Source organism: Melospiza melodia, chromosome 5, assembly GCF_035770615.1.
Source record: "Melospiza melodia melodia isolate bMelMel2 chromosome 5, bMelMel2.pri, whole genome shotgun sequence".
Classification (NCBI taxonomy): Eukaryota; Metazoa; Chordata; class Aves; order Passeriformes; family Passerellidae; genus Melospiza; species Melospiza melodia.
This window is the reverse complement of record NC_086198.1, coordinates 21,654,562-21,681,870: the sequence shown is the minus strand read 5'-3', so window position 1 is coordinate 21,681,870 and position 27,309 is coordinate 21,654,562.

Genomic DNA, 27,309 nt, shown 5'->3' with positions numbered 1-27,309 from the left:
AGTAATGCCTTACTACTCTTATGATGTTTTGTGTACATCTAATTTCCAAAAATGGGATGACAATCACTTCCAGCAACACTTGAAAACAACAAACAACCTCAAACTATAATAAATTTTTAGCTTTTAGAGTCAGGTAAGCAAATTTTTTGTCATCATTCTCAAACTAGAGGACTATACAAGCACAAGCATTATGTATATGCCAAATTTGTGTAAAAGTTAAGATAATTCAGCATCCAACAGCTGGCAAACTAAATTCCAGCCCATTATCCCTCTCCTAGCAAATCTTTGCTGAAAACAATAGGCCTCAGGATTTTTCATAAGGCTGACACACCAGGAATGCGATCCCAATTATTACATCTAACAAAGTACTAAGGAATAGTTAGAGCAGTCTTTAAAGTAAAAAAATAATATGATAGGCTGTATTCAGCACTGAAAAAAAAATCATATAGAAGGCCACTAAATTATTCAGAAAGAGTCACTGTGAGATTAAGAAGCCAAAAGACATTTGTATCACTTTTGATCAACTACTACACTGCATGTTTTTAAAAATTCCTTGGTGCTCCAGCTTTACAGAAAATTAGCAGGTGAAAGGAAAGCAAAGCTCCCACAAAAGTAAGAGTTTTGAACTGCTTTTATTTTCTGCTTCTTTACGAATTTTTTGGGTAGATCAAGCACTTGCATGCTCTCAGTGGCTCCTATACAGATGACTTTCTTCAGCCTAGTATTTGGCACAGGTGGATTTCTTCTTTTATTAACAAAGCAAAAGAAAACACCAGGAGGCAAAAAAACCAGGTTCTTAGAGCTTTTCAAGACAAACTTATCAGTAAAAGATAACTTTTCTGAATCTCTAAATAGTTTGGGTACCTTCTTTGGACATGAAACACAATGTTTATTTGGTGCTTGCCATTACATGACTCACACACAGAATAAATGTAATATTTTCTTATTTGTTATTCTCTGTTATTAAATCAGAGTGGTTTTCCCCCTCACTACCACCAATCTCAGTCTCAGGTTTGTATACTATAGAATTTTCATATACACACATCTGAAAAATTCCAAGGTAGCATCAGATTTTCATATTTCCTTCACAGCTGTTTACATTAAAGAATCCTTAGTGGTATAAAACATACATCCACTTACAACAAGGTTCTTTCAGTAGCAAAATTAGAAATAGACCTTAGCTGTTAAAAAAATTAACAGTATGTTCTTGCTCATTATTTTAAAAGTGAAGGCTAGAATTTGAATTTGAGGTGTTTAAGACACTGTCATCTTCATTCCATAATTCTGTCCTTGATAACAGTTTAATTCTGTTCAAAGCAAAGGTGTTTCTTATAAAAGGAAGATTCCTTATAAAAACAACTTAACTTCCAACACTGCTTTTAAAATGAAAGCAGGATCAGTGTTCGTGTTTTCTTGACACTTTTACTGCTCTCTGACTATACTGAGAAATCACTCCTTCCCAGCTTTCTGTTTTACCTGCCAGCACTTCAGATCAGTAAAGTCTCACTATTCAGTAAGTCCCCAGAGCTTGGAGTCCCTTTGTGGATTTTAAAGGGTGTAGGCATGTGCTCTATAGCTGCCCATATTGAACAACCTGAGAATTCCATTGCAAGCCCCCAGATGTGTCTAGCAGACAAAGGTGAAGCACGGGTGGAGAAGTTCTGCTGCATTCACGTTAGACATGGGAATTCTTCCTAGCTAGGTTCTGTCATTCTGGACTCTGGAATTCAACAGATGTTGATAGCAGCTTGGATTCAGGGGACAGGTTGGAGAAGAGTTGAGGGACTGAAAAATTAATATTATGCCAAATCCTAAAGGGCTTAATATAAGCAAGAGACAGTTGAGCTATGACATGATCACATGCTATGAACTCTGCTGGCTTCCTTAGATGGGTTAGTAGAGGTTGCTGTACCATATCGCACAAAGATATAAACATGGAAAGGGGCAGAGACAGGACGAAAGAAACCCACAAAAGGTGAAAAAGCACTAAAGTGAGACACATTTAGACTATAGATGTAAGTGTGACAGTAAATATAAAGAAACCTTGAAATAAATTATTGAAATCAAGATAAATCACTTGAAATTTCTCATCTGTAGAGTTTTCCCTAAGAACAGGATCTACATTAACACAAAGAGAGGAATGGGAAACAGAAAAATAATTCCAGGAAATGCTGTTGTCTGCAACACTGTCACATGAAATCAATTGTGATGACAATAAAAAATTATGATAATGATTTTCTGAAGTTGGTAAAATCTTTCATCTATTGACTTACTGTATTTCATATGAATAAAGTAAGACTTTTACAGTGATAATAAATCTTTTGCAATACAAACATTTCCTGTTGGAAATTTATTTCAATCACAAAACGCCCATCTAATTCTGTTAAACAAGGAAAATTTCCTGCTAGATTCTAAATGCTCTTTATCAATTATAAGTAATATATACGTATAAAATTTGTTTTTCTGTAGAGTGAAATGACAAACAGTCTGATATGGATTATGTAAAGAAAGTAAGCCTTAAAATATGGGGAAATACTTTTAAGGTTTTCTTTCAAGCTTTTTTTTTTTAATTAAAGTTTGTCAGACTTCTAATGCCACATGAGAAACATCTTTCTGATCTTAAATGATGTTAACATTTCTCTTTCTTCAGTAATTCCCAATATCCTTTTGATACAATATGGAAACTCATGTCCACAACTCCTATTTTTCCTCCTAACGTATTAAATAAGCCCAGTGTTATTTTTATACAAAGAAAATAAAAATCACTTAGATGTGTTCTTTGTTTCTTAGCTTTGATCCCACATTTAAATTCATCTCAAATAGTGCCATCTTGCTTTTCTCAGACCACAGAGATCATGGAGCTTTGCTGCAGCAGCAATTAGGTTACAGGAAGAAAGGCTGCCCATTTAATGAACTCCTTATTTGATCTGCCAATGCAAATGGATTTTGATGTTATTTCTAACATTTGCTTGTAAATACATTCACCATTAGTCTAAGCAAGGACAGAGAACAGAATGGGAAAGCTGAATACCCACAGACAGTATCTTATCTACATGTAGCATTACAGAATTTTCAAGGCAAAGACTTCTATGCTAAATACATTGATAAGCATAGGACACATAAATATGATATTTTCTTTGGCACAGCATAACTGACACAAAGTCAAATAAGTAACCGAGAAATAAAATAAGAAAAGGTGAAAGAAATGCATTTTAGCTGTTCATAAAATTGATGAGGAGCTAAATTCAGATAGTGAGAAAGTTTATTCTCTGTGATAGAATGGTCAAAGAACAGTCCAGAAACCACTGACCGACTGTGGACTCACAAGGGCAGAACTAAACTGGATTTTGAAAGAGGGGTAATACCAGGAAAGGCCTAACTTGCAAGCCACATCAGTATAAACCCACAGAATCTGGGACTTTTCCCACATTTGGGAAAGAAAGTTAAAAGTTGAGAAAACTTAGAGGGTGAAACTACAATTTTTTAATTAATGTACATTTATAGATTCCAAAACAGGTGTAGTAGAGATATTAAAGTGTCATATGTGGAAACAGTTCCAGAATGAGTGAATAACAGGGAATGTCAATAGAGCCAGCAAGCTATCGGTTTTTCGGACTGTGATTTCCTGGTCAGGAGCTAACTATGGAAAACGACAAATGACCTACAACATCAATTTGTTTGTTTATTGTTTGTTAATTTTCAGCATTGCATGGGAAACTCAGAGGCTTTTTATTATATGATAGAACAATGGATAATGCATAAAAATGCTGAAATACAAATTTTATGTTCATATGAAATTATCAAATAGTACTACATATATTGAAGCTTCGACACATATTATTCCAGTCTTCCTAAACAGTTATCCAAAGACAATAAAAAAAAGGTTCTAAATTCTTCTTTTGTTCCAAACCTACCCCTCACCACATTTTACACACATAAAAAAATAAACTTCTTTCTGCAAATGAAAACAATTTTCTACAGTTAGATCCCTGTTTTATTTCACTCTAACATAAGTGGAAATAACCTTTTGAAAGGAATCAGCAACCCCACTATAAAGACACGTTATGCTGAGTATCTAAAAAGCAGACTTAGTGCTTATCAACAAAATTCTTGCAGAATAGAGTGTTATATATAATTACATATAGCATATACATAACACATACCATGTTACTTAATATATAATAACATATACTCTGTTAAATAATATATATCATACTGTTTCCATGACTGAAATGTGTATCCTACTGTCTTAAACACTTAACCAGTCACACTTAATATTCATGAGAAATTACACACAAATTGTGCACTGCCTTGCACGTAAATTTAGTGCACATTTTCTCCTGCTTAATTAGCCCGATTTGGTAAAAAAATCCATGCAAACATACTTCCAGAAAAAGTATGTCAACAACTCAGTTCTGCTAAAGGTACTTTATCTCCTGGTGATTGGAAGCTGCTCACTGATGTAGCTTCTTTCTCCAAATTAAATGGGGAATTATCTTTCTTAACTGCTTGCAGCTTTTTTTTCATTTCTACACACTTCTGAAAGAAACTTTAATTACTTAGCTGACAGCATATCTGTCATTAATCTTGTTACAAAAACAATAAGCGCTCCTTAGGGGATGGAAATTGTTCTCTTTATTCTGTCATTTCATATAATCAGCTATGAGTACACCATTAAAGAAGCGCAAATAACCTTTCTGATTCTTTTTTTTCTTATTGTTGTAAATAGCATCACTAACCAACAAAAAGGAAAATACATCGAAGTCTTCCATGCATAACATTTGCAATTTCAGAGAATATATTTTCCTAATTCATTTTTCCTTTTGTTCTCTTGATAAAGAAAACGGTTTCTGCAAATTATGCTATTGTAGATTTATAGTCATGCTTTTCAACAGCTCAGAGGCAGCTCTGAGGTTTTGCCTGATGTTAGATTAAAAGATTTTTTTCAAAGAAGAAATAGATGAGCATTAAAAAGTTACATCAATGTGTAATAAACTTTTCTCTAAGGAAAAACAAAATCCTGTTTCCACTGAAATAAAAAATGTGTAGAATTGTTTAAAGTGAATAATAATCACTTTTTGTTTTTGCTTAATTATATAGAATTAGTAAAAATAATTGACCACAGAATAAAGAAGGCTTTGCATTTAAATGCTAAATTCATGCAAGAATCAAAAAATAATGCTCCTGCACTATTGTAAAGCAGCATTGAGTTGTCATAGGATTGGGATGAGGAGAGCTATTGAATATTGTAAACATTTGAATAATTACTTAGGATAAATAGTGATGTTTTATTGCGACGTAAAAGTTTGCTGTTTTCTCTAAATGCCATTACAAGAAATTCCAGTTACAAATATAGAATCTGGATGCATAGCAAAGGCTGATAAAATTAACCTTTAGATCCATGCAATACTAATTAGGGAAAAAACCTTAGAAGTTTCTCATACAGGCTAGGAATTTCAAAACAAGTGTCCTGATCTCATAATGATCTGTAAGTTGTCTTATTTATAGTAGCTGGAATTTATCACTCCCTGGCTACTCCTGTGAATTTAAACCAGATCCAAAGGAACCACAGATTTTTTAAGTGATAGTCTTGACCGTTAATATGACCAAGGTTTCTAGAAAAATTAAAACAGAAAAATTATTTACAGGCATGACTGAATGCAAAAGGAGACCAAGAAAACCTTCTGTGGTGCGCAAGGAAGTAATCAATGCTGAGCTGCAATGCTAGAGGCATTAGAAGCAACAGCCTGATCTGGAACTGAAGTTGCTGTGTGGCTTTTCCAGCCCTTCCATAGCCAGGACAGCCAGAAAAGTTGAAGCCACAGCCACACATTTTTTCTACAAGGTTTTATACAAATCACCATATATGATAAGATAAACCTTCCCCACAGAATCAGTGAGCACCTGGAAAATGAGATCAGTTCAGTTCAGTGGGAACTTTTGAAGCCAAATTAAACATTGTTTTCCATATGAGGGGGAAAAAAGTCAATCCTGAAACTAGAATATTCCAAGACATTCCCAAGGCAGTTGCCTCCATGTCTATCTAAATATGTAGGGCAAGAGATACATGCAAGAAAAGCAGACTGTGAGACTCAGACAAGCATTGCATACCTCATAGATCACTTATTTGGAAGTTAATTGATGTTCAGTATGATATAACCAGAGAATTTAGTTCTAAATTTTCTTATATTTATAGACAAAGAGGGAAAAGGAAAATAGGAAAGGAAGAATATAAGGGAGGCTTAACTGGCCCAATACACCACTCAAACCAGTGGCAAATGCCATAAAATTACACATGTATTCAAAGGGTTTTAAAGGTTCAGTGCTCTCCCTAGATACCATTTTATGGCCTGGGAGATGTTAGATTTGTGTACCAAATAACATTACCTTTTAAAAAGAAACAGCTGAACCCCAGGTAATATTATCTGTTACTGCTTCATACACTTTTATCCATTGTAGGGAAAGGACAATCTATTAGGTAAGTTTGCCAGAAATTATTTGCAAGGCAAAAGACAAACTTCAGAGCAGCATTAAAATCTACAGAGAATCAAATATGAGGAAATCCTGTGATCATTCAACCACTTCAACTCTACATTCCAAAAACCTAGGTAACATTTGGCTAAACCTGAAGAGAATTCAATGAACACATGAATTTTCAGGAAACTGTTTCACTGTGAGGAGTGAAGAGCTGTCTCACACTCAAGGACAGACCTCAAAATTTAAAAAGCATATGAGACAGTTTATTAATTCTGTGCTTTTCCAAGAATGAAATTCATAACTATTTCCATCAACCACTGCAATAAATATCACATGGAAAGGAAAAAAAAGAAGTAAACATTACCTTAAGATACATATACACAAGAAACTTGAGTTTAAAGTGCAAGTTTCTCTAGGATCTGCCAAAGACAGGACTTATTTCTGCCAAGAATAAAGGCTCTGAGATTCAAAAACTTTGTCTCTAATCTTTTCCTACTGGATTTTAGCAAAATGAGAGTCATTTTTGAAACTAAAAATACGCACATACACACACAGAGTTTTGAGTTTTTACTTTTTCTAAACAAAATTATAATATCAAAAGTACTCACAGTATGGATATTTTGTCTTTTCTTTCAAAACATTGTTTACTGAGTTTTGTAAAAGCATTGTGAAAGGGTTTGTTTTTTTTTTTTAATTTTAGTGCTGGACTTTACTTTTAGAAACAAAGATTAAAGTGCTTTACAGTTGGTTTGAGTACCATTTCAAACACTTCCCTGAGCTCTGCTCTGTACTTTCAGATAGGAAAGACTGATGATTCATTGTGATATTCCTTCTACTCTACACAGGAACAAAACTCTTCCAAATGCTGGGAAAATTCCTGCAGACATCTCAAGCCCTTTGCCTTCAACCAAGCAGTTAATAAAATACTGCGTCCTATGCTATTTAGAATGTGAGATAGCTCTTGAGTCAAAGCACTAAAATCAAATTCAGGTTAAAAGATCCTATTACTCTGAAGTATGTTACGTAAGAGAAGGAAATAGAAACCCACTGCATCTAAGTATCCTTAGATGGCCTACAACAGTATTTATATTTATTTTCCCTTCTCTTAGCAAAGACACAAAGCAAATGAGTTCACCTGGTCATCTCTAGGAATAGAGATCTAGAGATTTGCATCTTCTCAAAGCTTCCTATTTTTCCTGGGAAAGGTCAGTCAGCTTATCACAATTGAGTCTGCTACTTCTGAAGCAAGTAAAACTTCATACACTGGAAAGGATTTTTGCAGAGGAAGAGCTATTCATTCATTTTACTTAAAATACAACTATTACTCAAAACTCAATTTTACTGAGAACTCTGCCTGAGTTCTCAGTAATCACAGTGATGACAGCATTTCTCCCCACTTGCAAAGAGCAAAGCACAGCACCACTCGATTTTGCAATTTTCATTCTGTCATACGTTCACTTCAATTTGTATTCAATAAAATCCTGCACTTGAAGTACGAGTACTTCTATGAAAAGAAGCAATGAGGTGGAAAACTGTCTTTTGAACTTTTTCTTTCACTGTTAAGAAAGTCATGGTATATTTCAAAAACCAGGAACTGTTACAATCTCTGAAAGCATGTACCCTGAAATGAATTTAATTTAATCCTTATAAAATAACTTGAGTGGAAAACACAGTTCAGAAAGAGATAGTACTGTGGGTTTCATTTACAAAGAAATAAAATTATTTACTGTACAGCTATAAGCTCTCCTCATACTCTATTGTGATGTTATGATTTTATGTAGTGCCATTTTCTGTCCTTGTAGCGAATACAATTTTTGACTTATCAAAAATTTAGATTAACTTGAGATACATATAAACCCTTGATAAATATTCTGCACGTTGTGAAATAAGCCCAAGTTTTGAGTTTGCCTGGCTTCTTTGGAGAAGGAAATGTTCATCTTATCATGAACTAAAAAGAGAAAGATTCCAGAATAATGGACAATAGCAACTAATACAGAGTTGTTGAATAACACATTATGCAATGAAAGATCAGCAATTACCTCCTCCCAGAAGTTTATTTCACTAGTAATTTAATTCCCATTAAAGATTACCTCAGACTTCATTACTTCATTCAAACTAACTCAAAAATCTGCCCCCTAGGAATTCAGGATAGATACTACAGCTGGGAAGAGACGTGGATTTGTGGGTTTTTTCCATCTTTGTTTTCTCATTATCCTAGTCAATGGGATTGCACAGCCCAAGAGGGCACAAATATGAGGCTAGTTCAAACCAATCTGAAAAGATGATCCTTTGTTACCCTCATGTGCAAACCTTTCAAGAAAAAGTCTGATAATGTCAAGTAAATCCACCCTTACATTATTTCAGTGATCAAAATTTACCATAGATTCAGACTTTGCCCTGCACCTGAGTCAGAAAAAACACAAAGCAAACATTAACAGAGTTCCAAGCCACCAGTATACCCACATATCAATGGAAATGGATTTCAACACAGGGGTGTTTGATAACTCATCTAACAAAGGTTTGGAAACCTCCAGATCCCAGAAGCCTGGAGAAAAATGAAATGTTGACATTGAGGGCTTCTGTAAAAATATCAAATGCATGGCAGAGATCCCTATAGGGCAATCCTGCGCTCACAAATGACATGATGGAGAAATACAGGAATTTGTCTGCCACAAATGCAGACATAAGAGAATTATTTTCTCATATAAATTCAGTAATAGGGCCTCCTTAAGGGATTAAAAAAGTAAAGAATTTGCTTTTGAGTAACTGAACACAGTATAGCTTTGAAAGTACATTCAGATATTGAATAACAGATGATTAAAACCAAGGACATGGAAATACAATTATAAAAAGGATTATGCAGGGTCACAGGCTTCCAGCTTGAATCATAATTTGGAACAAATTTTGCCATGAATAGCTCCAATTGCACTACTTACAGGAATTATTGCAGATGACAGGGCGTCACTAGAAGCATCAGGACTAAACATTTCCAATCTTAACATTTACAACACCCATATTTACCTAAATTTCCATTTGAAATACAGCTACTCATCTACTGCAGATGGTCTTTTCCTGAGTTTAAAAAGAGAAAGAATTAAAGAATTATCACCATTCATGCCTTGATTTTCCCATGAACTTCAGAACATAGAATTAAGCCTTTTCATAAGCTTGAATGTATCCTAAAGGAGATGCAAACAAATTTCAGGCACTTTCAAGATTGGAGCTAATGAGTCCAGTGAAAATCACCATCAATGTCACATAGTTCAGTCCCTAAGCAAAACAGCACATGGAATCAATGATTCTTTCAAAGTTACACAGAAAAATATTTAAAGCAGTACAGAGATAACACAAGTACATTAATAACTAGAGGAAAATCTTACAAGGAATACTAATTCTTTACTTGGCAAAAGAAAGCTGTTTCCACTATACATTAAAATAAAGCTAAATTAAATTTTAACTCAGCAGAAACAGAAAATTCTATTAAAAAATTATTTGCAACAATATACCAGAATTTCTCACAAGAGATGGAAAACAACATTTTCATCATATGGAAACATAGATATCCAAGTAGAGGAGGATGGTTGAAAGTAATTTGAAGAAGGGCCCCTACTAATTTGAGGAAACTATAGGATAGACTCAGAATGGAAAATCTTGCAAGTAATCTGCTTGGTGGTGTATATCAGAAAGAAGAAGAAATAAATGTATGCATAAAAGGCAGGACATGGGAGTATTTTTCAGCTGAAAATACCCAGAAAATATCTTCATTCAATTGTGGGACATGTTTGAGGGTGATCATGCCATCGTCCACTTTGCTAGTTTTCAAGGAATGCTAAGCCAAGAGTACAAAGGAGAAGGAAGTAGAAGACCTCCCTAGCCTGATTTTTAACCTGAATAATCAAAACCCAAGTCACCTGCAGCCAAAACAGAAGTACACCAGGACAGTCAGGAAAGATTCCACTTCATCAAGTTCCATCATAACTCAAACAGAACACATAACTAAGAAAATAAATAGATACCTCTAGTTATGAATACCAGGATGAATTGACAATGGTTAACTTCTGAGCCTGAGGACAGCAGCTGTTGGAATCCAAAATGCAAGGAACTCTCAGAGCTTTGCACCTGTAAGCCAAAGCTTAGAATTAAACACAGGATTTGATCTGAGACCTTGGAAAAGGCTTCCAAACTTAGGTGCTAGAAGGAAGAATGTGGACTTATAGTTTAAAGCAGAGACACGTTAAGCTAAGTAAAGGAAAGTTTAGAGTTTTAGAGTTTAAAATATAGAAAAAATAAAAGTAGTTACAGAGGTAAACAAAGAGTTTAGAGTACAGTACTATAGGTTTGTATGTCATAACGTGATTGGCTAAGAAAGCTGTAGCATAGGTCCATAAGATGAAATATTTAAGGATTGGGTCAAAAACAAATATCCTTGTTGGCATTGTTTTATTGGTCAATGACTCCTTAAAAGGTTTTGTGAATCTTCTGAACCATGCTGTAATGATGTGAGCTGAACTCACCCTCCCTACCTATGAAGAAGATTAGAAAACAAACCTCATCATCAAAACCAACTCAAAAGTCCCATCTCAAATTCCTCCCAAAATTCCCCACAAGGGAGTTATCACAACCAGCAATACAATGCTTTAAACAACAGATTAACTTCTCCTGAAATCCCCTAAAGACAAAACTTGGTGAAAACACATCTGTGCTTGAATTGAAACACTACTTTTCTGTTTTTAAGAAGTATATCCAACCATATCACTTATGACTGGTAGTTTTTCCACATTCAGCCTTGTCACAAACCTCAGCATCAATGAACGCGTGTGCTCCTAGAAGTTCAACTTCCCCAAAGAGAGAAACTCCACCACAACCCAGAAAATAATCTCTGGTTTATATAAGTAGTGTGAAAGTTCCATATTCAGGTGGTTTTTTTAAATAACTAAGAAAGAGAAAGAATGCAGCTGTCCAGCTAGGGAAGCTGTTATATGCACTTCACTACCTCTAGCTAAATTGGTTTATCTCATTGCCAAACTCTCTATAAAATAACAATAGAAGTATGAAAATAATCAAAAATATATTTATAATCTCATTTCAAAGTGCTTCCAGTCTCTTCCAACAATAAAGATACCAGATTCTACCTTTTAAAAATCAAATTCTAAATGTCAGTTAAGTATAATTTTATAAACTTGCATTCACTTAGAAAGACAACAAAAGCAATCAAAGCAGTTCACCATTTATGTAGGGTTCTCAGGGAATAAAAATAATGGTGTTTAGAAAAGAAATGTTTTACTGGGGTTTTTTCTCCTGATTTTTTTATGTCTCTTTGGGGTTTTTTTCCTGAATTTTGGGAAAAAAGCAAGACCAGAAGATCACATTTTGCTATTACCTTGTCTGATTGCAAGCTTCATTTTATATAAAATGCACCAAAATAATTCTAGAAACTTTTCTCTGAAGTAATAAAAAATATAGCAAGAACTCACAATCCAGAATATTTGGGATTTATGTTGTCCTTTACCAGTGTAAACCTTCAAACAATATCCCATTCAGAAATTAATTTGCCTTCCTGTGAATAAGCTGATTGCAATGCTGTTTTGAGATCTGATCTCATATCTGTTCAAGAATTATGAGACCAGAAAAAATTTTTAGATTTTTTTTGTACCAATTTTATTGGGTGTTATTTCCTTGAGTGGATAGTTTAACATTCCTTTTCATCAAAAGGAAATAGCATTTTATGAAAAAATTGTATCTGAAACAATTTCAAATCTGCTGACCATCAATGCTGAAGATGTTACACAGAGCCAATTATCATAAGGAATATCTTAACATAGTAACTTTTCTTTCAATTTTAAGGTTGCTAAAGTAATTAAGCTTTCTAAGAACTTTGACAGTTCAGAATAGACCAACCTTCAGCAATGCTTATTACAATATCTACACTAATCTTCTTTTCAATGCAAATTAGGAGGAATTAGGATAAAAATTTAATCTCTGCAGCACCAACAGATGCAAAGTGCCTTCTAACAATGGAAACCCTTGTTAAGTTGCAAAGGGGGAAAATTACTAACATTTTTCATTATAAAATAATGGTAATAAATAATTATAATTTAATAACAGATAAAGCTTAATAATTATCCTAACCATTTTCCTTGTATATTCTGATTCTTTGATCTGTCCTCCCAGTGCTTATACTTTTAGGTTGTATGGTCTGTAAATTCAGGTGACACATTCAAAAACTCTGGCTCATTCAAAAATATTCATTCCTATCCAGGTGTTGGTCAAATATCTTCATTTGCAGAACAGACTTTTTCTGTTATACAACTAGAGTTGCCATTGTCCATTAACACAAACTCATTAAGGGCTGAATATTTTCAGAAATCACTGAATTTAGAAAGGTTTTGGCAGTTAGAACAGCAGCTCTGTATTTTAAAAAAATAGGTAAGTAATGTTTGTAAAGTATGTGCTCCAAATTTAAAAATTGTTCTCAGTTCCCTTCTACAGCACTTCAAAATGGTTGCTGGTTTAAAATGGATGCTGGTTTAAATGCCCAATATTAACGAAAAAAATAGAAACTAAGGCAATCCTTTAATGAGACCACTCTAATACAGGTGCCAGAAAATGCAGCATTTGGAAATATTTGAATAAGTAGTTGTGAGATGTAAACTCGAGAAAACCCTTCAGCAATAATCACTGCATCACGATAAGATTTCTGTGGAACAAATACTGCTTTGCATTACTACAAAACCCTGTGAGGACACTGATTGGCAAGCTGTTAATGATGCACATTTAGAATTTTCTCCTTTCATAAAGAATTTGTTGAAATAGGAAAGCAAATTAAAAATAAGCACATGCATATGTCCATTACTAATACATGAACCTGCATACCTATATTTCACAATTGCCTTGTAATATGTTGGAGAAAAACTAATTTTTTAAGCCACTGGAGCTGGATAATGTCTTTTCATATCTGTTTTGCCCCATTACTTTTAATTTGAGTACAAAAAATAAATCACAGTCTTATGTTAAAATTGTATTACAAATAAAACACAGTGCAATTAAAGGGCTAACCTTCTATGTACTAACTAATAGTTGTAAAATGTAGGAAAAGCATTAGATGGGGTCTCTAGCTGTAGCTCAGGGAAGGAGGTAACAGTAGGATCATTACCTGCAACTCCAATAGTACAGCTTAATTCTGAAATAACACCTGCTGAAAATACAGAAAATCTTACTTTTTCTCCCCTCGCTTTTTTTAGATGCTTTCCTTGGAACCACATAGATAACAACAAATATTGTAACAAAGGTCTGCTGGTTTTTCTACTGCATAAACAACAAACAGAGCTACTTCTCCTGGCTGGCACAGCTCTAGGCTGGGTCAGGAGGCACACCTGGAGAGCCAGGCCGTAGATACTCAGCCACTTTTGTGTCTACCTTCCCCTCTCAGGGCAGCAGTAGGGGCCACAAGTGGGAAAACATGAGCACTGTTTCCTGGAATAAAAGGTTTTACATCTAAAGATCTGGCACAGCTTGCATTCACAGCATACCATAGAAAATAGAGCTATTTTCATAGATGGATGATAATTCCGCTTTTAAAAGATTAAGTAACAGGGCTGTGCTTTAGAAATAGAGCAAGCACTCTGCAATTCACGATGCATATTAAGAAATGAGATTTCTCTTTTCAATAGAGCCATGAGGAGACAGGTAATGCACCTTTCATTTTTTCATTTTCACCTCTAACTTTTCAGGTGAGAAAATGGCTCAAAAATTTGAATAACACTGGTCACTTCCAATGTCTCCCCCTTTAATTGTTGTATATTTATAACACACTCATAAAACATCAATAAGCAACAGTTGATCAACACCAGTTTTATTGTTTAGGTCTCCAGATATCACCTTATATGAATTAACCACAAATTGTGGTTTCATGATGTGCATGAAACATTTGGTAGGAAGTATCAGACAGCATAGGCTCTTCAGCATTCATTTTGTTTGATTCAAATGGGACATCTACTGCAAGTCAGAATTTTTCAAGCTGCAGTGTTACTTAAAGTTTTCTAATGCAGCCAAGGTGTCTGGAAAACTTTGAAGTTGATGGAAGAGTAGCCAACCATCAAACTGCAAAAAACTTACTGATATCAGAATAAACCCAAGGGACAACCTATAGAAGTATAAATACTTATGCTATTTAAATTATAACCACAATCACAATTATTTTTATTTTGCCACAACTTTCAGGAAAAGAGTAACGCTGGCCAGATATTTCACTATGAAAGACTTTGTGCCAACTACAGCTACTGCTGAACAGCTGTTTAAATCGAGTTCTGAGCAGCTGAAAACTACAGGAGGCAACTCTTGAACTGGCTTCATCCCCATCCTGCCAGAAGGGAAATTAAAGTATTCTTGGGGAAAAAAATACTGAAAGAAAAATATCTGGGGAAAATGGGCATAGAGCTGCAAATTTTAGAGGATTATTCCAAAAATAATCACAGTCCTTCAGATTCAGCAAAAAAACAACAGCACTATTTGTCTATTTTAGCAATTTGTATTCCTAAATTGTATCATGAGCATCTAATATATATTTGTATATGAGCATCTAATATATATTTCTGCACTATCTCTGTGGGAATATCAGTAGAACTATTTTAATTTTTTCCTTAGATCAGTATAAACCAGGAAAATCCTTTCCATTTTCTACATTTTAAAAATGGAAATAAATCATGAAGTTGAAGTACAGCATTCAAATATTGATCCTTGCCATGTACAAGAAACTAACACTGCTGCTGAATATGAGTTGGGCCATAAATACTGCAGCAACACTAATTGCAGGTAAATGTCAGTATTTTAATTCCAGGCACAGCAACTTAGAACAATTTCCTCATGTTTAACCCTCATTATAAATGCATTAGCAAACATTTTTATATTCTTAAGAATGACTGCCCTGTTACTTTAGGAATATTTGAGAAGGTATTAAAATTAGATTTACTGGTAAGTGGTAACACTCTGAAGAATCCTACTGGAAAAACAGGTTCTACACATTCACACTATGGTGGTATTCCATGATCTGTCCCATTCTGAGGCTGGTTTTTAAAGTCTCTTTGGAAATTTTGAAAGCCATCCCATGGATAATTTTAAGTTGGTTGAATAAAATTAGTGAGACTCCCAAACCTGCTCTGTAATAGCTGTTATTTGGCTTCAGTTCAGTGAAATGTAGGATCTTCATTTCCTTTCCTGGACTCCTTAATTATCTCCCTTCTTTGCTCCTTTTAATTTAAAAAATAAATTGTTAACACTGACACATTGAAAGCCTTAAGGAAAAACATTTACAACTTCAGTATAGCACAAAAGCTGTTAGAGAAAAAATAATCTAATCTTTAGGCTTTATGGTGTCTTTTTAATACACCTAATGTTATGATCATTATTATCCAACCATATAAAGAAGCTAAACAGGAAAACCTCCCGAGTGCTGCTATGCTTCAGTTCCTATATTACAGGCAAAAGTGCAGTTTTTAAATTTCCTTTCATAGGAATTAATTTTGATAAGAATTACTTTTGAAAGGCATACTGAAGTATTGAAAGTGCTAACAAATTCAATGGAAAAATGCATCTCACATAATTTTATATTATATTATACAATTTTTGTTCCCTATCTGCATCTTTGCTGTTGACTACATTTGCAAATTATATTTTCACAAGCTATTACTACATTTATAACTGGAAAACAACCTTTATTTTCCAGATGGAATCCTCACAAATATCATAGTTGCTAACTGAAATTTTTAAAGAGGGAATAACTAGTATCCCCTCATCAGTGAGACGTATCATAAGCAATGGTGCAGCCTTCTTTCTTAGTGGTACTCTGAAAAACTCTCACCCATCTTCTAGAAACTCAAAGTACATCATATCTATTCCCATTATCGCATTACACACTCAAGTCTTGAAATTAGTCTTTCACTTGAGCTAGCCCAACATCCTTAATGCCATGAATTATTTTTCACTGGGGATCACAGAGGGAATTCACTGCCAACAAATGTGCCAAGTTACCATCACTAAAGACAGCAGATTTCAAAAGCACTTTGGCAGGGGCCACAGCAGCACCTGTACATACCAGGAGTATCTGTCAGTTCAAAGTTTGCAATTTACTTTGCTTAGTAACACCTGCCTGCAGAAAATTATCAACAAAACCCAAAAATATCTACTTGATATTGACATGACTGGGATCGACATCTCGATCCCAGCACTGCTGCAGATCAATATCAGTCTTAAAGCTGTTCACACATACTGAAACTGTATCCTATGACATTTTGGAGAATTCCAACCCGGCAAAAGCAGCTAGAGTTTTGCTTGCCGGTTGCTGCTCCTGCTGTCTTTGCCTCTGCAGCCAGATTTGCCTCTGCCTCAGCTGCCCTGGATTAGTGAAAGCAGCAGCTTCCTTTCAATATATTGCTTTTGATATATCGCTCTCTTCCATTTCTTTGTCTTTCAAATATTGTCAGAGTAGACATTTTCCCAAAAAACAGCCGTGGCATTTGACATTTAGGGATGCTAAACTTGAGACCAGCCTAAAAGAAGAAAAACAAGGCATACTTATCAAGTATAAGGTTACTGCAGAATATGTAAAATGAGGAGAAAAATAAAAAGACTCACATATAAACAAGGAAAAGGAAGAGAAAAAACAATATAAGCACATAATAGCAACACTGAGGCCATTGATAGTGCCTTATGTAAAAGGGGCAAAAAAAGCAAGACCAAAATATTGTTGTGCTGAGAGTGTTTTAACTTTTTTCTGGTATTAAAAAACATTGGAGTTGGTGATTTATTTTTTTTAACAGACTTACATAGGATTAAGATCACCTTCACCAGATGTAAAATTTAATACTTCCAGCAGTTAAATTCAGATTTTCCATCCGTGTTACTTTTGCAGAATGCTTCAAACAAAAAATGCTACAGAGACACACACATAATGCATGCTGAATATCTACATCCTATTGCACAGCACACTCAATTTGATACCTAGAAAGAGAGCACCTGTAGTAGTGCCAAATCAGTGCCATGCTAATAGCTCAAACTGTTTCATAAAGAAGCAGAAAACCAGGAAACAGTGACGTGTTTAAAGCAAAATGAATACAGAACATTTGCACAATACAACCTTCAAATAAAAATTATCCCTATAACATATGACTAATTTGTTTAAAATATTTACCTGATTGTACGTAAAATGTCTCTGAGTTGCATTTCCCCTGTCAACATGTTTGATTTTATCTGTCTTTTTCACTTAAATAAATCTTGTACGTTTTAGATGATATCCTTTAATCTAAAGTGATGCTGTATTTTAATAGACACATGGAGGGCCACTGCTCTATAAAGAATGGGATAATATGGCAAAGCTTACTGAAAAATGAATTATTTCATTGCAAAAATTATCCCTGCGATGTTTTTCCACTCACTTTATCAAAACCCTCATAATTTTGAATTTTTTCCCCTTACAGAATTTTCCTCACTTATACCCACAAGCCCTTGTGCATTTCATAACACCTCTCTGCCTAACTGGAGCCCTCCTATTTTTATTTCCTAAACATTTCTTCACTCTTCTCTACAATGATATCTTTCTTAGGTGATACTTAGAGTCATATTCTAAAGTCAGATTGACAGCATCTGCATGAATGACTAAAATCAGGGACTCCTACCCTGGCAGTGGATTTGGCAAGGTGGATAGAAAATATAAAGTACTTTATATCAAGAGTATACCCTTATAGCAATGAAGGTTAACTGTATATTCAGCACCAGGAAAAGGACTGTGCAACTGTGAAGGCAGCTCTGCTTGAAGACAGGTGGGAATAGGAAGAATTTCCAACCTAAATTTTTCAATAATAATATTTGTGGAAGGCCTTCACTCCTTCTTTACATTTTTCCTACATACCTTGGAAAAACCTTGAAACTCTTCTCACAACTAATATGATGCAAAAGGAAGAAGGTGGCAGCTGAGATGTTTGGACCACTGTGGGAGAAACTCTGCTCCATTACATTTCTGACAGCACCCAGGGTCTTGAATAACCCTTTCTCAGCACTACTGTCATACAAAGGGGACAGTCAGCCACATCTTTAGGTCCTTCAAGCAGATTCTAGTAAAAACAAAATCCAAGAATCTAGCAAAACACACCTTCTAAAGCTCAAGACAACAGCTCTAAGAGCCTATATACCAGTTTATGATCTGAAAATTGTGGTGATTTCTATAACACCATAGAGACAAAACAATCCTTTTGCAGCCTAAAATGTGCTCAATGCATGTACTAGGTAAATAACACTGCCTTGCCATTTTCATAGTATTGGAAAAATTTAACATTTTAAAGCAGATTATTTACATTACAGCAATTTTAGAAGTTCTAATGCACTTTGAAGAGCTCAAGTAAGTACAGAATTACCTTCATAAATATTAGACAATAGACTACAATAGTAATTCTGTTATGGAACTCCAGCTTTATTTGTCTTGTTGGAATGCTTCATTCTACAATACATTGCTGGCACTTTGCTCTAACAGCCAGAGACTCTTAGAATTCCTGATTTCATTACTACACTCAAAAGCCTCATTATTTCAAAATGTTTTATCATCAACTGATCGCTTTTAGATTACTTTGGGGACAATCTCATAAGCCTGCTCTTACAAGATTAGCATCACTATATTTTGTTTGACTATATTTTGTTTACTTAACTCTACCAACTCCTAAAATCTACAAATTTGGTAGAGGTAGAGATAAACTTCCTCATCTGAAGGAAACAGGTAAAGTACTTAATCTGGTAAAGTATCTTCCCAAATATAAAGGTTTATTTTCCTTTTCATTCTTAATGTGCCACTTAACTTCATTAGTACATTGTTTAAGCAATGCACAAACAAAGACCATACACTACAGCCATATCACTCCATGCTGTGTTCTAATTAGACTTTACCAAGCAAATAGAAAAGGACTGAGTCAATATTTGGATGAAGGATTTCCAATGAAGAAGAGCATCTGCAGTGACAGTTCTGTCATGTTTTATGTGCAAATCTGCCTTCTGAGCCACTGTCAACAATCTGACCTAGAGTTAACAGTGCAGAATATCTCTGTACTCTTTAGTTATTGGAAATTCTGTAGCCTTCTTATTCAACAGATGGGAGACTGCATTGGGCTGAATTGAAAATCTCTTCCTCTTCCACTGCAGTTTGGTGCAGCAGCAGACTTGCATGTGTGGATCCCAATCCATTAAAATTCTGCTGTGGCCTGGGACTCAGTGTTTGTCCTCCATCCAAGCAGCAGAGCTGATGAGCTGAGCCTGGGAACCAGGCCCTCCTTCAACTGTGCTGATAACTCCCTGTCTCCTTCTCATCCTTATCTTCTCACACCTTAAGGAGCCCAACAGCTGCCTGACACACACCCCCAGGCTTCTACAGCCCCACTCCTCTTCAGGTAATTTCAGAGTCACTCGCTGCCTTTCCTAGAGTGCACCTCCAGCCCTGTCCTTGACCCACTCACCCTACACCATCTGCTCCTGGATCAGCCTAGAGCTCAAGGCAGGAAGGGCATGGCTTCCTGTAATATCCTCAACTCAGGGGACTTCCAAAGTCATGTATCTGGGTTGACTTTTACTGAGCAGACTCCCACAGTTATGACTAAAAAGCCACTGCTCCTGTTAAAAGCAGCAAGTCATGGAACCTGTCCACATGTCCACACTGAAAACCTATAACATTTTTTCAAGGTGTAACAAAAACTGTTCACTTATCTCTCTATTTCCAATCCCCTGCTGGGAAAAAATGCCAAAGTAACCTTTTCCTATGAAAAACTAAACCACTAAACAGCAGAAAACATTTTCTGCTAATTTTTACAGCCTCAGAAAAAAAAAGCTCCATAACTTTTCTTACACAACTGTCCAAGCACAGGTAAAATAATAGACTAACCTTGATGATTACTTAAGAATGCAGAAATATTTCAGAGACCTTTTTAATAGGAAAAGAAATTGCTGAAGTGCCACAAAAAAGGACCTTCTTTTCACAACTTAGCACAATTATATCACTTCTTCTAACCCAGAACTGAACAAATTATTCATTGTTGCCTGGAGAACACTTGCAGTTCAAGGTTTCTTTAAAAAAGCATGCAAGATATTCCAGCACTCTGATCATACACTGTGCTCTGAGCCAAAGTGAAGAAACTAGAGACCGTCAGCAGATTCACCTCAAAATGTTGTGTTCTTGAAATATTTCCAAACTGCAGTGCAACAGGAAGTGTTGAGGGTTTTCAGTAGGTGTGATGCTACTGGAAACAGGAGCAGATCATCACTATACATCAAAAGGAAATGTTAAGAAAAATACACCAAACTTAAACTGAAATATTTATGGAATTTGTGCTCTTGGAGAACAGGTCCATAACCTGAGATTCATTTTCATTGTGGTATTTTTATACCTAAATATAGAAGTAAGTAATAATTCAAAAACAAATAAAATTTTTTGAAAGTAAACATAATTCTTACATATATGTTCCATTTGCATATGATTTTGACAAATTTTCCTTCTCTTCCATTTTCCCTAATTTATATTCTTCCATTTGATATTTTAATACTTCATGGTCAAATTATTTCAATATATTATAAAGACAAATTGTTCCATAAGCAACAGAACTAATAATACTCTGTTTCCTATAACTTCATGTTTCATGGTTGACTTATTTGATGTCTAATAGGCACTCCAATGGAAGTTATTTCTGTGCCTAGGAATTCATAAAACCTCTCTGCTTTGTTGATTTCTTCCTATAGAAAAAGTGAATTTGCACTGCATCCCATGCTACAGTGAGGAACTAGAAGATTTTTTCTATCTGATTATCAATATTCACAGTAGTAATGTATTGTGAGAGTAACACTTCTTTAAGTTGAACAAAACATATGAAGGAAGTAGAGGGAGCGCGTCAACATGGAACACAAACTAAACCAAAGGCCTTAAGTCACACTAAAGGAAGAAAACATTTTATCAGAAGGCATTATTATTTCAAGAAATTTTAGTACAGAATTCTAAAGTGCACATTACAGAGGTAAAACTTCTGTTAACACCCCCAGTCTCTTTTTTTTTAATTGACAGCAGTGATTTTTCCAGAATTTCATTTCATGTCAAAAATATCACAATCTGAATGATGAAATTACGCATTCTCTCTGGCTTCTTTTTGTATGATTCTCTCCCTTAATACATTTTCCACTAAAACCTGCTTTGTAAAGAGTAATTTTTTTTTAAATATTTGAATATTGCTTAGTTTTACATTGGCTACTCTCTCTTAGCACAGACCCTACAGAAATATCAAATCAGCAGTCATAACAAGTGGGTTTGTATTATAGGGAACATAACAGTTGTTTTATACAGATAAATCCTAAGGATGTAAGGGATATTCCATACCACAGGATGTCAAGGTCAACCTAATAAGAGGGAGGAAGAAGAAAGAAGGGGGCCCATTCAGAGAAATAGAATTTGTCTTCCCAAGTAACTGTCACACATGATGGAGCCCTGCTCTCCTGGGGATGGGTGAGCACCTGCCTGCCCATGAAAAGTGGGGAATTAATTCCTGGCTTTTTGTTTGCTTGTGCATGCTGTTTTGCTTTATCTATCAAACTGTCTATATTTCAACCCATGACTTTATCCACTTTTACCTCTTCCAATTTGTTCCCCATCCCACTGCAGGGGAGCGAGGGAGCAGCTGTGTGGTACTCTAGAAAATGTTTGGGGTTAAAACCACCCCAACTGACTGGAGGTTTTATTTCTTTCCAGTACTATAAATACAGAGTAGCAGGAAAAGGAAACTAATGTGATTTAAAATAAAACTATACTTCAGTACAAAAGGAATTTTCCTTAGCAAAAGGCCAATTCTAATTAGTTCACTGAAAATACTAGTAAAAACTTTTGGATACACACAATGTAATAATCAGAGAACTGAACTGTTTTAAAAACTTTTCAATGCTTCTGGAGTGAGCAGTCTAGCAATCCAACCAGCAACAAGAAAAAATAATTAGTTTTCACAGAATACTGACTTTGATATCAAAGTTGCTGCTTGTAGTCATTAAAAAAAAGTGGACAAAACTACCTCAGTGTGATATATTCAATTAATTTTAAAGATAAATTCTGCTACCCAAATTAATTTATTCTAAGACTACCTCAAACATATTTTGCTTAAGATTCAATTTTTTTTTTCTCTGTAACAAAGGGAGATTTTGGTGTGGTGCAGTACTTCTTTTTGTCTGTTCCACTCTGTATCTGCCACATACTCTGTGCTGAACAAGACATGTACAGAACAAAAGATAAAATATTTCTCATAATAGATTAATAATGCAGTGACTTCCAAATCATTCATGTAAAATCATTTTCAAAGCTATAATGGAAAATTCACTAGAGTTACTTGATATCACTTTTCATTATGAAATCTGCTAAGCACACACTCCAATTTTTCTAAACAATTACTGTAACAATCATAAAAAGCAGGATCTTCCCAGAGAAGCAGACAAACATAAAATGCTCATTATTCTGGAATAACTTAAACTTGGCCCAACTAGCATCAATAAGCTGTCAAAGAAGGCCTGTCATTAAAGCACAAGAGCAGTTTCAAGTTCCTACTTTGTGATACCAGGAAAGGTGTGAACAAGAGTAATACTCTAGACTAATGTTTGGTTCTTACCATCTGTTTCCAGGCTCTGAGTCTTATCAACCAAATCCACATTTAAGTTTGTCAAAACAGTTTTCAAATATTAACAGGCAAGATGGGAGGCAAAGCAAGGAGGACCATTTTCAAAGGTGGCTCTACAGAGCTGCTGACTTCCATTTAAGAGAAGGTCTCAGGCAAGTGATAAATAATGACTAAATAATGGAGAAAAGCCAGAAGCTTCTTATGGGCAGCTCTCTGGTCTCCTTTTATTTTAGGAGTGTGATGAAGCAGACTCCAAACACTAAGAAATGAGGCAACTTGGTAAATTGCTCCCTTGAGGCAGAGTTCAAAGTAGTTAATTACAGGCAAAAAGAAATTCCTAGGAACAGAACAGGATTGTGCATATTGAACCATGGTGAAGGACAAGGCCATGACAGAAAATATATTTTGCAGTGACCTAGAAGACAATAAGGTCTGACGGATGAGACAAAGAGCCATAGACCTGATGAGTAAGTGCACGTCTTTTCCTCTTTTGTCTAATAAAGCAGCTAACCCAGGACCCAGAATGAGTTAGCATAGTGAGATCTGCACATAAACACTCAAAATAGACAGAGTTTATGCCTTGAAGTACACTGTTGAAATAAAGAAAGCAGGAAAACAAGCTTGATCATTCTGACATGCTTCTACCTGGTGTCAGAATAACCTTGTAACACTGGCAGGCAGCAACACCTTCCTATTCTACATGCAGTGTCTATCACAAAAACACCAGATTTAAAGTGCTGCTGCTGGAGAGATTTTAAGGGGTGACACATTCATTCTTCAGACTAATCACCCAACATGAAGGAGCAACTCATGTGCTTCCCGGAACACACCTGTGTGCCGGGGAATACCACACACACACACATCCCCCCATTTGTAAAGAGGAATATTCAAAGAGTGTCTGGGCAAGTCACAGTGGCCCAGTGCCCTCTCACCTGGCACAGCCAGCACAGGCATGCTGTGAAAGATTGCCATTAGCATCATGCTTACTTTTCTAAGTCTGCCTTTTTAAAAGCTCTAAAACTTCCATAAAATTCAGAAATAAATATACTTTATCTTTTGATTTCATAGCAATTAGCTAAACAGTTAACTTCATTATTCTTTGTATTTATTTCACAAGATGAACTTGCCCCGCTTTGAGTTTGCACTGACCCTTACTCTACACAAAGGCATAACTGTGTTTTGACAATAAAAATTCTGAGCAACCAAAAAGGGGAAGAAACAAACACAATTAACAAGTTTAAGGAGGTTCTGCAGCTGTAGAGTCCAGATTACAGCTTCAAGGAGGAAAAGCTGTCTATCCTTCTCCACTCTGCATGTCACAGTAGCAATAACACAGTTATCAACCTGATGTATTCTCACTTTCACAAAGGAAATCATGTATTTTCACTAAATCTACAGGAGCAAGTTAGAAATTTACTCTGTGTGTACAATAATTCTCTGTCTATATATCTCCTTCCTGAGAGCAGATGTTCTCTGAAATTATATAATCTTTCTCTGACTAGATGACAGTTGTCTCACAGTACAGATATTTCAGCATCTGAGCACTTAATGACAGAGATCAATCAGAGAAATAATAAAAGAATGGAAACCTAAAGGGCACACCAATTGCACTACTCCTCAAAAAAACCTGGGAGGCAAAGGAAATTCCCATCAATATTTCCACATGAAATGTGCAATGTTCACATCAGTCAATGGATCACTTGCCAAACTATCTCTGCACACCTGTGTGCTGCCTTCCTTTTTTAAGTAAGTCAGGATGTAGTGCTTTCACATCTATGGATACATTGATCACCAAAGGCTGAGATCTGGCTGGAGTGCCAGGCTCCAAGGGCTGTGATCAGCAGCCTGGAGGCTGACTCTGGAGCACAGTCACCAGCGGGGCTCCTCAGGATAAACACAGGGCCAGCAGCATTTAGCATCCTTCATTAACAGCACAGAGGATGGGGCAGAGCGCACCTTCAGCAAGTCTGCAGGTAACACACAGTCAGGGGAGCAGGTGAGGAATTTGGAAGCCATGCTGCCACCCAGAAGAACCTGGACTGGCTGAGGAAAAGTTCTGACAGGAATCCATTGAAGTTCAACAACAAGAAATGCCAAGTCCTGCTCATAGGGCCAGTGCAGACCGGGGGCTGAGTGGCACTTGTCATCTGAGGAGAGGCTGGGAGCCAGGGGTGTTCAGCCTAGGGAACAAAGGACCCTAGGGGAACTTCTCAGTGTGTATAAATATCTATTGTGGGGGAATAAATAAATAGTACCAGACCCTTTTCAGTGATGTGAAGAGACAGAAAGGAGGCAATAGACCTATGTTAAAATTCAGGAAATTTCATTTAAATAGAAGAAATGGGGGAGGAAAGGGGGAGACATGTTTGGTTTTTCAGGGGTGTTTTTTTCTTGGTGGTTTTGCTTTCCACTTTTGGTTGTTTTTTTTCCTTAGTGTTAGGGTGGTCAAACAGAGGCCACCCTAAGAGGTTGAGAAGTCCCCGTTCTTGGACAAATTTAACACACAACTGTAGATGGCCCTGCACAACCAGATGCAGACCCAAAAGCTTGAACAGAAGAGGGTTGCACTAGTTGACCTCCAGAGGTGCCTTCCTTCCTCAGTGCTTCTGGAAAAGAGCAGCTACATAAAGCATCCTTCCGTGAGAACAACAGCACTGATCACACTTCAAACTGAACAATTCCTTGACCGTTATCCATGGTGGATAATCATCACTGCTATACAGAAATCATCATAAAGAAAGATGTTCTTTACTCCACATTGCTCTCTGATCATACTTGCTTCTAGCTTTACATTAGTGCTAGCAATCATGGAGAGTCTAATAAATGGGATATAAAACAGATAGAAACAAAAACATGACATCGACTGAATTTTCAGTTGATGCAGTCAACTACATAATATGCAATCTCTAGTAAAAAGGAAAAGACTTTTCAGCTTATACCCTCTCAGTATCACCCCAGACAAATTTACAAACTACTCTCTCAAAAGCAGGACAGAGTGCCATAACCAATTCAAAAATACTACTATAGAAAAGTTTAGAGTTAATGAAACAGAAGACATAAGGAGAAATTTCAGCTAAAAAGAAGACTGCAGCAAAAAGAAATATTCTCCATTTCTGATAAAAAACATACATGGTAAGGGAAACCTCTAAAGAAACCAAAGAGTACTCAGAAGCAAAATATACAATAAAATATAAACCAAAAATGTCCATGTTTTCAACACCCAGATTTATATTGCTTAGCCTGCTCAAAGCAGAACATAATGGGTTTGCCAGCTCTTACAAAGTCTATAGATACACATGTGTTTTAAGTTGCAAATACAACTTGTCCCTAGAGGTGGAAACGGCCATTTCCTAGATCAGTGCCAAGATTAGAACTTTAGAGAAAAGGTGATTTACTGCCTGTTCTGACACACTTTTACCTGTTCTCTTAGCAGGTCTCATTAAGAGTGCCTGTGAATGGCTCTCCCGATTCCCACATACTGACTGCTCCCACACTATTGCCCCACCACAAAGTACAGCCTCTTGTCCTGCCAAGAACTGCAATTGTGCACCAGGCAGGGGAAGAGAACAAACAGATTCCCAGCTGGATGCCATATAAGATAACCAAGGCCTTCATCCCAGAGCACAGATGCTTAGCAAAGCAACAGGCATAGAACCCTTGGTTTGGGAAATACTATTTCCCTGCAAATAAGCATCAATTACAGCAGGCTGGCAAAAAGAAGGAAATTATTATTTAAATACTAAATATTCTTTAAATGGATAAATGAAGTATTTTCACTATTTCCTCTAGAATTCCATAGTAACCTCTGTGTATGAGAACTTAACATTTCTTAGTTCAGAATACACCGGCCAACAACATAACTCAGGAAAAAAGCCCATTAATTGTTGTGTTCCATCATGATATTTCACCATTATTGCCTTAGACAAAATTGTGGGACAGTTTCTAATTTGGGCACTTTTGCTACCATTTACATTTATATGTTCAATACAGAGATTTTTAAAAAAATATTAATCAATACCACATTAAAAAAATAATCCTAGAAGTAAATTACACATATTCCAAGTATTGCAAAACCAAGTTCACTTCTCATGGAGTGTAATTTTTATGTCTTGTATTTGGGCACAGCAACTGACAGAGCAGATTAAATTTGAAAATTACCCAG